Raw genomic sequence first — 12,657 nt, forward strand, 5'->3', positions numbered from 1 at the left:
AGAGTGTTCTCTATCAAAACAACAGTTCTGCCATAGTAATATTTCCATCAACATTTAGATTTAGCAAAGAGAATGATGCGCTTTTACTTTTTATTGCCGCAAGCTGTCCAACAACACACCAATTATTCCTGTTTGGTGTTGTCTCAATGTTTAGGGTGAAATCATATTTCTTCAGGATTAAATCCTGTGCATTCTCTTTGTAGCAGCTGAAGGTTTCTTTGAATAAATTCTGCAAATCAGCTGTCTTATTGTTACATGTCCTGTGCTGAGCCAAACCAACAGTGAATTTATCTTACTGAAGTATGAAACGAATATGCAACCAAGGTGTTTAAAGAAGGATCCATTCATCCACAAACCACTTATCCTGCACACAGGTTCGCAGGGGGGCTGAAGTCTATCCCAGCCAACTTTGGGCAATTGACAGGGTACACCCTGGATTGGTCAGCAGCCAATTGCAGGGCTAACACAGAGACACACAACCATTCACACTCACGTTCACACACCTATGGGCAATTTAGAGTCATCAATTAACCTGATCCCCAGAGCATGTCTTTGGGAGGAAGCCAGAGTACCTGGAGAGAACCCACACACAGGGACAGGGAGAACATGCAGACTCCACAGAGAAAGGCAACTGGGCGGAGTCAAACCCAGGACCTTCTTGCTGGGAGACAACAGTGCTTACCACCACACCACCGTGCCGCCTTGAAATAATAAATAAATAAAAAAACGTGCATGAATGTATGTAACCAGCTTATAGTTACATGTAGCTGGCTCTTGTAGAAAATCTAATAAATCAGCATAAACCTTTTACAAAGATATCATAGGATCCACTGAAGGATCCATTGACCATACACACTTGACCTAATCCCACAAATATCATGTGGGGGTCGACGCAGGGGTAGAGAGGGTGTGCCAGGAACCACAAGGTTGGCGGTTAAAGCCCTGGCTGCTCCATGTCCCATGTTGTGTCACTGAGCAAGACACCTAACCCCTAATTGCTCCCCGGGAAAAATTGTTATGGGTTAAAAAGGCAATGTAAATTCCTTTGGATAAAGGCGATAGCTAAATGTAATGTAATGTTATCTTGCTGCAACAAATACTCACTAGAACACCAGTTGTGGATTCATCTGCTTCAGAAAGTAGTGCCCAACAAACTCAGTTTCCTTCCAACTTTTGTTTCCTAAGGAGCAGTTAATGTGGAGGACAGTTGCCAATGAAAGCTTTACAGTCAAATGGAGTCTGCTGATACTGTACCCACTGGAGAGCAGCTCATGCTCCACAGCCTGGGTGGGGATATCTTATCTGAACCATTAGACCAGCTCTGCAGTAAAGTAATTAAAAATTAACCAGGTCACTGTTTCATTTTGTGGAGTCTGCTGAAGAAAATGGACAGATGAAGAGGTTCATTTAATGTGCTTGAATGGAAAGAAAGCCGACATCAGAAATCTAAATTCAGACTGTGAAGGAAGGTGATAATAAGTAAGCCAGAGAACCAATTCGCCCTTGACCAAGGCCCATCACCCGCTGCTACCATACTGTGGAGCCCACACTGTGACAAACTGCACTTCCTAAGGAGATACTCATTCTTGTAAAAACGAAAAAGGAATTTTACAGAAGCGGATAAAATAGGTGTTTTGAAAGATATGTCCAGAATGTCGAACTATATGCAGTATTGATAGAAAATAGAAACAAAAGCCTACAGCTCAGTGTAGAGTAAACCACCACAGCACCTGGTGATGGAGACAATAAAATGAAATACAGCCTAATGATGGGTCTCCCTCTCTCCCCCACCCTGAAAACAACAAGTGTTAAGCGTCGAGGTGAGCCTGGCCCCAAAAAATAAACAAACCCCAAATTCTAACGTACCTACAGGCGCCTTAGCTGCCTGCTTAGGAGAAAACAGGAGAAAACAAAAAGGGCTCCTCACCCCTCAACTACCCAGACTGCCTTCAGGCTGTAATCTACTATGGTCCAATCAGAGATCCCTACGGCTGTAGTTGGAGAAAGGGAGAGAGTGAGCCGGCATCCACAAGTTCCTTATCAACTCAGCCCTAATCAGTCTCCCTTCAAATCGACTGCTAGTAATCAAAACCTATAAGAAAGGTACAGCACTCCCCTCAGGCAGGTGGTACACCGCCATCGTGTTCATTCTCTGATTCTATCATGTTATGGGGGCCCAACGCGCAGTGCATGAAATGGTTGTGACGGTTTCCTCGCTTCAGACACATGAGGCTTGTTGTGTTTTTATATGGATTTTATATGGACATACAAAGAACTCAAAGAAGTGATAGCCTTTTAATAATATAACACTCTAAACAATTTCACTGTAAATTAATAGTAACTTACTGGCATCAGGGATGCCGGTAACTCTTTATGGTATGTTACTGTATATTACATTACAGTATGTTACTCTAGGACTTTTGTGTGGCAATATTATGGTATATGCCCAAATGTTATCGTTTATTTACATATACTTTTATATATATACACTTTTGCATTTAATTCCACACAAATAACGGAAAGAAAAGAAAACTTAATAACATCAATACATAACTGTTGCAGTTTATTAAATGTCTTCAAGGCAAACATTTGAGGGACATTTGTATCCAAGAACACTTAAAATATATTGCACGTGTAGAAGAAAAAAAACATAAAATTAGAAACCAGCTAAAGTAAACTTACTGTATAAGACCCCTCAGATACTTGAATTATAAATCATCAACAGTGTACCATTGAATGTAAACAGTAAAGCATTAAATTAGCACCCATGGACTCCACAAACTGACATGAACTAATATATTAAAAGACAAAGACACGTTGTAAAAATGACAAAGACAAGACAAAGCAATTTTATCTGAATAGCACATTTTAACCATAAGGCAATTGTGCTTTGCGCTTCACATAAAACCATGTAAACATCCAAACATGAAGCAAGAAGATTTTAAAAACATTTAAGGAACAGTGATTGAACCCCCGCCCCAAAAACAAGACAAGACAGTGTGGAACTACATTTTTAGGGAACTGAACACAATTTTAAAAAGTGTTATCTAAGGAGGAAGGAGAGGTAACAGAATGCATCTTGGTGTTCTTTTTTCCAATGTCCTGTGTGGAAATACGCAGACGGCCACGTAAAGCCCCACTCAAAGTCCAAGAGGTATTTATCAGCGTGGCCACGTGAGGATTGACAGCACTTTTACATAAGAGTAATTAGATATCACAAAATGAATAGGAAAAGGATCATACGTGGAACCATAGAATTAACAAAATTAAATGAACACAAAGTTAGCAAATGCTGTTGCCGTAGCATCAACGTTAGCTAAATCTGTAAGACCAAGCTAATGTTGGCTAACTTAACTTTGCTCGTTGATTTAAGTGCTGACAAATAAAATTGTGTGTCAATGAAAATGAAATAACTTGCTGGTAACGCGGTTCAACAGAAAGATAACGTTACAGATATTAAAGTTGCCACGAGAGTAACATCCAAATACTTTACCTACATTACCTTACTTAAGTAGACAATTTCGGGTATCTATACTTTACTGGAGTATATATTTTTTTAGACAACTTTCCACTTCTACTCCTTACATTTTCACGCAAATATCTGTACTTTCTACTCCTTACATTTAGAAAATAGCCTTGTTACTCCTATTTCACTTTGGCTTGTTTTCATCCCGCCCTGTCGTCATTCAAACACACACACACACACACACACAAAAACAAACCTATCCAGATAAATCGCGCCATCCGGATAGAGTGAATTTGATTGTGGTTGGATGAGTGGTATAAACATATAACAACCAGACACCCTATTGATTTTCTCCGAAATCAGATGAGAGTGACTTCAAACTCACTCCAGCTTTCCCACACTCGTGAACCAGACCCCGAGGTACTTGAACTCCTTCACTTGGGGTAAGGACACATTCCCTACCTGGAGTAGGCAATCCATCAGTTTCCTGCTGAGAATTATCGCCTCAGATTTAGAAGTGTTAATCCTCATCCCAACCGCTTCACACTCAGCTGCAAACCGCTCCAGTGAGAGTTTCAGGTCACAGACAGAGGAGGCCATCAAGACCACATCATTTACAAAAAGCAGCGATGAAATCTGCAGGCCCCCGAACTGTAGACCCTCCTCCCCCCAACTACGCCTCAATATCCTGTCCATGAAAACCACAAACAAGATTGGTGGCAAGGCGCAACCCTGACGAAGGCTAACCCCCATTGGAAACACCTCCGACTTACTGCCGAGCACCCGAGCATAGCTCTCACTTCCCCTTGATCAATTTTTTACACATTATATTTAATATGAATTACTACTACATTAGTGCCCCGCATCCCACCTTGGAAATCCCTGGGTTAGAGGGGCGAATTTTATAGGCAGACGTCATTCAGAAACGTAATTTACGCTCTACCAATTTTGGCTTCTGAGTGGCTTAGGAAGCCGTCAATCTTTTCTATGTGGGTTTAGTTGTATCCAATGGGATCAGACAAGTCAAAAAGTGGTTGAAAGGGGAAGAACGGACAAACACGCGGAGTAAGGCAAAAATCCAGATTCTCCTCATACATTAAATACCAAATAAATGAAAATGGATGAAATAAAGATGTGGTGATTTTTAAAACAACATAATGAATAATGTATGGACATAATCTCAAATATTATGGTAACTATTTTCCAATTGGTTACAACTGCTTTTCAGATGGTTCTGCCTAACAATTCATATGGTTCGTCCTGGTCGTTGGCACAAGGTGTCAGGGATGCATGGGAATGCAGGACTCAAACGCAGAGACTTTAATAGTCAAAAACTCCAACAAAGTAACAGGCCAACGGGCAAAAACTCACACAAGTACCGGGGGAAAAAAAGGCATGCAGGAACGAGGAACATCCAGACAGTAGACAGGGACAAGGACCATCCAGGACGACAAACAATGACGCAACAAGTGATGTAAATACTTAAATACACTAGGGAGGTGCAGGTGATTGGACACAGGTGGAAACAATCAGACAATCACAGACAATGACAGGACAAGGCAGGAAGTGAAGTTACCCAGGGAGACAAGAAGCAGAAAACTACAAAATAAGACAGGAAATAAAACCACACCGTGACAGTACCCCCCTCCTCAAGGGCCGAATTCCAGACGGTTCATACTAGCAGAGAGCGGACAAGGGGTGGGAGGGAGGGAAACCAGAGACGTTGGTCAGACCACCCGGGAAACTCTAGCGGGTGGCCCGGCGGCCAGACGACCGGGGAGCCTCTGGGGGTCAACCCGGGACACGGGAAATCTCTGGGGTTGTCGGCGGCTCGGGGACACGAAACACCTCCGCAGTAGTCGGCGGCGGCTCGGGGACACGGAACACCTCCGCAGTAGTAGCCGAGTCGGCGTCGGGGCCGAGAGGCTCGGGGCCGGCACTGGCCGAGTTGGGGCCGAGAGTCTCGGGGCCGGTACTGGCGGGGTCAGAAGAGCGAGTCGGGGAACGGGATCGGGAGATTGCTGCGCCGGACCAGCGGGAAAGCTGCGGCGGCCCAGTGGGAACAGGAGAGCGCTGCGGCGGCCCAGTGGGAACGGGAGAGCGCTGCGACCCAGCGCGGAAAGCGGTGCGCTGCGGCCCAGCGTGGAGGGAGTAGGTGGCCTGGAGCAATTAGGGGTTAGGTGACTTGCTCAGGGACACTTCAACATGGGACATGGGGCAGCCAGGACTTGAACCACCAACCTTGAGGTTCCCAGCGCACCCACTCTACTCCTGCGCCGCGTCGCGTCGCCCCGCGCAGCTTGCATATAGGTTTAGCGGCTGCGATGGCAAGGAGAGAAATACCCCTTTTGGCCACTAGCCATCAGGTCCACCTGTGTCGGGGATTCAAAAGGCACTTCTAGGGTCTCCAGTGCCAAGGGTACGTCTCCTTCAGTGGCAAGGTATCTGCTGTGACAGGCAAAATGCCACAGGGGAGCCCCTGTGGCGGCATTTTAATAATGGCGGTATTGTGCTATGAAACCGGAAATGTGAGACTCCAGAAAGGATGTAGTTAGCAGACCAATACCAGCCTTGCGGGCTGCAAGAGGCTTGCGTCGCTTTTGACGCTTGTCTAGAAAAATGGTTCGATGGACGCAAGCACGCAAGGGGGGGGTGAAAAGGCACGCAAGGGACACGCAAGGGGCTCTTGTATATATATATATATATGAATAAGATGTCCTTATTATGTTAAACTGTTGGAATAAATGTTAATTATTTAACTACAAAGTAATAATGCGTGATACCCTTTTTTGCATGGAATCATACTGACCTCCCGTACTGAAGCCAGCAGCCACTGATATTTATATATTCCTCTACAGAAACAAATTCCGGATATCCCCTCTGTTTTTCATTTGTGAGTTGTTGGATGGCCCAGGAGACGTGTGTGGCTTCCGGTATTTTTCTTGTTCTACTCTGTTTACACTCATATATAGCCTGTGGCGCCAAATAGCAGACTTTGTTTCAAATCCCAACCCCTTTGATAAGTTATGTTATTGTTTGTTAAAAAGTGGAAAATGACAACCGTTTGTTTACTGCAAATGTTTGAGATGTAAAGAATTGTTTTGAAGTATTGAAATGCCAATTCATTATTTAGAGGTATGAGTTATTATTTTGACATACTAATTAATTATTGTAAGGTATTAACGGATATATTGTGATGTACTAACACCTTATTTGTGGTAATAACTCCTAATTTGGGGGTACTAACTCCTTATTTTGTGCTGCTAACTCCCCATTGTGAGCCATCAAGTAATTGTATTGAGATACCAACTCATTATTTTGATGTACTAACTAGTTATGTATTACGTCCTCATTGTGAGCTACTAACTCCTTATTGTGAGCTATACCCGCTATGAGGTACTAACAAACTATTTTGAGACAAAAAGTAATTGTATTGAGATCTTAATATTATTGAGGTACTAACTCATTGCTGTGAGTTAAATCGTTATTGTGAGATACCAAGTCATTATTTTAAGATTAACTAACTCATTATTGTGGGCCAACACCTCCCGCTGGGTTTATGCGGAGGGAATGAGAGGAGGAGGGAGGGGGGAGGGAGAGAGCGAGAGAGAGGCGGATGCTACTGTCTGTGAGGGACAGAGGGGACTCCACCGTCCGGCTGCTGAGCGGGATTTACCTGTCGCTCCGCAGCGGTGCGTTTACGGACCTGTTCTGCAACACACCTGCTCGGGATTAGAGTTGCAAGTGTTGGCGGACCCGAGAGGAATTTAGGAGACTCTTTTCTGAACCGTGTCTGAATGCGGGAAGCTGCCCCTCGTCTTCAACGTCTTTTCCGAAATGCAAACGTCCAGGAAACGGTAGAAGATGGTAAGTGATATTATGATGGATGTGAACACGCAAACATGCGAACATGTATGTGCCCGTCACAGGAGCGCCCTGACCACCTGACCCGCTGCATGCAGGACCGATCCCCAAGTCCGTCCGACACGTCCTCCACCGCCTCACACTGACACCATCACACCACACATCTGTTCACGGGGATGATGATGACAACTCGTGTCCAGCTCGTCATGTAAATCCCCGAATTAGATAATGTGGTTCAAGTCAACTTTTAAGGCGGAATTGGGTAAGAGAAGGTTTTCTTAGACTGATAGTTTAAAGTTGTATCTGTCATGAGTTTATCACGATGAGTCATTTGATTATTCTGTGCCTTTATGATGGACAGATATGCCTTTTTCTTGCAGATTGAGGAAAACATCTTTCCGAAAAAGAGAAAAAAAACCTAATATAGCCCCATGCTGTATATGAGAAATAACAGTGCGCACGTCATTAGGCGTGAAAAAGGCATTTCGGTATGAACCGCGTGCAAACCCACAGAGACGCTTGCATTATTCCTTTGCATTATTTCCACGGCTCTCCCCTCAGACCATCTGCGGTCTGTGTGACCACGGTATTCTTTTCACGTGCACCACACTCTGCGCGTGACTAACATGATGCAGAAAATACATCAGTGGCAAAACACGCCGCTTTGATGCGTTTATTAAAGTTGAAATGTGTGTGTAGTCAAAAAAGCGCGACACGCGGACTGCATCCAAATATGAGCTCACTGTATTTGTAACACGTCAGGCCAGTTATCGTTAATAGATACACACACACACATGCACACAAATGTGTTTATATAGATATACATATGTACAGTATCATTTTTAATAATTATATGAGAAAATGTGTTCAAACTTTCCAAGCTGTATGTATATATAAATATACATATATTTGCTTATTCGTGTACTACGCATTGAACAATGTCAAGGATAACACACTGAAGTAAAAGGAGAGCTTTGTGTTGTTGGTCTCACTGCTTCAGTCTTTTGCCGGTTTTATATTTAATTCGATTCAATGCATTTTAGTTTGTAGCATACTGCTCAAAATCACAAATTTATAATTTTCCTCAGAGGCTACCTGAAAAGACACAACTATTGAGAGTTGTAAGCCACCTGTACAGCAGGACCACCACAGGGACAACTTCCATCAGATATAACCTCCTTCAGACATAACCACCATCAGATATAACCACCATCAGACATAACCACCACCAGATATAACCACCATCAGACATAACCACCACCAGATATAACCACCATCAGACATAACCACAATCAGACATAACCTCCGGTAAAGAAGCAAAGTCGGTGGCAATGTTGGTTAATGATGCTGTAATAGTAATGTGATGCGATGTGTAGTAATGTAACTTTCTAAAGCAAGAGTAGGAACTGCTAAAATGCATCTAAGTTCCTTAGGACTGATTAAGGCAGAGCTAGATGAAGAAGAAGGAAAGGCAGCAGCGTCCAGTTCACTAGGATTAGATATATAGCTCATTATCGGATGGCAAATGTAAAAGTGGCAAGGTGGGAGGACTGGATGTGTGCAACAGACGGAGGGAAGAGGAGTAAGGGCAGGGAGGAGGTGGAGTCACAGCAGCGAGAAGGAGACATGGTGGAGGGAGAGATGCGTGATGCTCTGCCTGTTGTTCGCCAACCTTGATGGATTCATCAGCTGAACACCAGCAGTGTGAGGCTTTCACAGCCTTTATTATGTGGAGAAGAGCAACACACACACACATACACACTTACATACACATACACAGCTGCGGACAGAGACGTTGTTACCTCCATCACTTCGAGGGGGAATGGATTCTGCTGTTTGCTGCGCTGTGACATGTGACACCTTGCAGTCAACTGTCAACCCACAGATGTTTTGTGTTCAGCGTTGAGCCTCAGTCAGTAAGAGACTCTGTGCTCTCCTTCCCCACAGGATTCTGTGGATGGTGGTTCTATCTGATGGTGGTTGCCCCTGCAGTGGTCCTGCTGTGCGCCTGGCTTACTACTCACAATTACTTGAATCATTTCTGTCATAGGAATTGCATGTATTATACATTGTTCATTCTGTACACATGGCATCCATTGTAGTCTGTCCATCCCGGGAGTGGGATCCCTCCTCTGACGTTCTCCCTAAGGTTTCTTCCCTTTTTTCCCTCTTGTAAGGTTTTTTTTCATTTTTTGGGGAGTTTTTCCTGTGCCGATGGTGAGTTTCGGGGCAGAGGATGTTGTATGTGTACAGACTGTAAAGCCCTCTGAGGCAAATTTGTAATTTGCGATTTTGGGCTATACAAAATAAAATGACTTGACTTGACACCAACATGCGTCCAGATGTTTGGTGGTTCGCTCCGCGGCCGTGGCGGCAGGTAGCCCGGCTGTATGTGGAGCCGGCTCCCTCCCCGCTCACACTCTGCCCTCCGCTCCATGTTGATAAATAGTGTGTAATTTCAGGGATGAGCAAGCATGAAAACATATGGGTGGAGAGGGCCGCGATGTTTTGGCCTTGTGTGTATACAGCATTTTCATCGCGGTTGGAGCCCGCTGCACATAGAGAGGACTGCAGATCCCCGCTGGCTTGGAACTGGTTTCTGATGGCCCCGTTCAGAACCATTATGGCTCTATTGTCTGAACGTGTCTGTAGTATCAAATAGATGATGACTGCGTTATTGGAGCTTTGAGGTGGATACACATAACCTTTTCTTCACCACTACGTCTTGATTAGGTGGAAGTTAATTTAAACAATGATTTAAACTAACCCGTAACCATCAAACAATAACTAGAAAGAAAGAAAGACATTTGCTCTGAAAACAATTGTTTTGTTTGTGGTCCTTTGAGACCAACAGGGAGAAATGATTGAGAATATTAGTTGTTTTGTATGAATTTAGTCAGAATACAGATATGTTTCCTGGTTGAGATATTAAAAGCAATTTTAATGCTGCCAGTCACATCAAGTGTAGAGCAGCATCATCAACATTCAGAGCCTGACTCAAAAAATAACTGGTGATATTTGAGTCAACAAAGATGCTCCACTCAGCCCTCTAGCGTCACTTTCTGGATTTGCACGGCTGCCTTTTGTTACAAGTGCAGTAAGAGCGGAGAGCATTAGCAGGGTGTTCTGTTCAAACAAACACAAGACTTTGACCTGGAAATCTGCTGTTCCTGTCCCATAAGAAACCACCTCTTTTTTTGTTTCTGCAGTACATGTGTAAGTTACAAAGCATGGGCTACCGAACTTGTGCGTAACTTACAGATACGTTAATTTGGTCTTTCCTTATATCAATGGAGTAGCTATGTAAAGTACTGAAGTATTTAACTGATGTACTTGACACAACCCTTCAGTACACACTGAAAAATGTCTGGCCAAACGTCATTATTTGATGAGTTGGTAATCACACTGACAGAAGTAGCAAACCCGCCAAATTTCCACACGTTTTTTGTACATATGTGATAGTAATTTGGGGATAGATTTGGGTTATGGACTGGCTCAAAACAAGAGAGATGAAGACATTACTTTAGGGTCGACTCATAAAAAGGAGATCTGATCTCTCATACCCCAACTCTGTAATCAACACACCTATATATATATATATATATATATAATGTATTATTTTGCAGTCTGCCAAGGCTCATTGACTCCTAGTAAAAATAATTCTAATAATACAAATTCTGATTTGCAAACTAAAAGCGTGCTTGCTGTTCTGGAAATCTGTGTTCAGTTTCTAAAGGCCGGCGCATGCTTCTGCGTTGTTGCGTCGATGCACTCGTTTCAATTCATGATTCTAAAAGGCTTGCGTGTGTTGAGCAATTCACCGCCAGAACAACAGGTGGAGTACCGTGTTTCTGTCGAAGACGACCTAGAGAGTCACGTCTATTTATTTAGTTGTTTATTTATTTATCATAGACTTGCATCGCACTGCTGCTTTTCATCGCGGACACATTTGTCCCGTATTTTCCTCCACAACTTTGTGCACCTCTCGACCAGCAAACCGACATTTGCGGCGATCTCCCTCCGTGAATCCAACCCGCTTATACAACCCGCCAATGACGGCTTGTAAAAGCGGTCGCTTTCGACGCAAGTCTAGAAAAATGGCTCGACACACGCAAGATGTGTGAAACGCAAGGGACACGCAAGAGGGTCTGCGTCGCTCTGAAAACGCAGAAGCATAAACTAGGCTTGAGAAAAAGACGTGCGCAATGATTTCAATACCCTGCTGACTCCACTAACATTAAATCATTCTCAGTGAATGATTTTCAAACTAAAAACTTTCAGGCCTAAAACCTGTGGTGTTTTACTGACATCTTAAAGGCAGTGGCGGCTGGTGGAATTTTTTTTTCTCTATTTATAAATAATAAGGACATCTTATTCAAACAATTCAGTATCAATATATATATATATATATATATATATATATAATCTATGTGTATATATAGAAGCGACATCTGTGTGGCTTCCTTTTCACAACGGTCCCTTGGAAGGACATTGCGGGTGGTCGCGAAGGACGAGCCCAAATCTCAATGTATTTTAGGACGCTGAAATTATAATGTCACTCATTAACTTTATGAGTGATTGGTTAACTGCTTCTTAGACCCGCCGCTTTAGGACCGTGCCCGAGCCCAGCTCAGACTATTTGTAAAATGTATTTTTAATATAATAAACAACAAAAATGATCTAAAAACAATTCACTGTAGCTCAGAGGGCAATGGTGCGTGGCCACTGCTTAAAGGACATTTTTGTAGTCTCTGGAACTGTTTTTGGGCCTAAACCGATTCCTGTACTTCTTCCCTCAGCGGAAACATCACTTTTTATTTACTGTTCTCTTGTAAACATAAGCGCGAGCAGATGCTCGCTGCCTGCTCGCTGCCTGCTCTCATTTTGCCGGTGCACACTGGGGTCGTATATGCTTTCTGTGTGAATAAAAAAAAGAAAACTTTGCTGGAGCAGGTTTGATAGCAACAGGCTGTGTTTCCTGTAAACACGTGTTGAGTTTGTTCCTGCATGTCGTGACATTGTCCTGGTGCTGATGCTCGTCTCCTTTCACGCTCACAATAGGGCCGGACCACGTAGCCTTTACATTGACACTCTTGAGTGTTTTGTGTTCAGCTAAAGACCGGCCGGCGCTGCTGTTGTCTCATCTCACCTCAGAGAGGAAATGCAATCAGAACCGGCAGACCAGAAATTTCCCCACAGCAACACAGGATGCACACATGTTCATGTGTCCCGCTTGCATTTCTGATAAACCGCATGTTTGGGTAAGACATGACCTGTAGAGGGACTTCAGTAGCAGAAAAGTTGGTCTGGTCTGAGATTTGACCAGA

The 12,657-nt window shown here is 43.5% G+C and overlaps 1 protein-coding gene across 1 annotated transcript in view; it reads left to right on the forward strand.

The window, feature by feature from the left end:
* Positions 1–7,193: 7,193 nt before the first annotated feature.
* The window catches only part of ptprfa (protein tyrosine phosphatase receptor type Fa), a 191,116-nt gene continuing 185,652 nt past the window's right edge, over positions 7,194–12,657 (forward strand). Inside the window, exon 1 of the mRNA XM_078107550.1 lies at positions 7,194–7,333. The gene's annotated coding sequence lies outside the window, so the exon portion shown is untranslated. The remainder of the gene's footprint in view (positions 7,334–12,657) is intronic.

The sequence above is a fragment of the Gasterosteus aculeatus genome, chromosome 8, assembly GCF_964276395.1.
Source record: "Gasterosteus aculeatus chromosome 8, fGasAcu3.hap1.1, whole genome shotgun sequence".
In the NCBI taxonomy this organism is placed as follows: Eukaryota; Metazoa; Chordata; class Actinopteri; order Perciformes; family Gasterosteidae; genus Gasterosteus; species Gasterosteus aculeatus.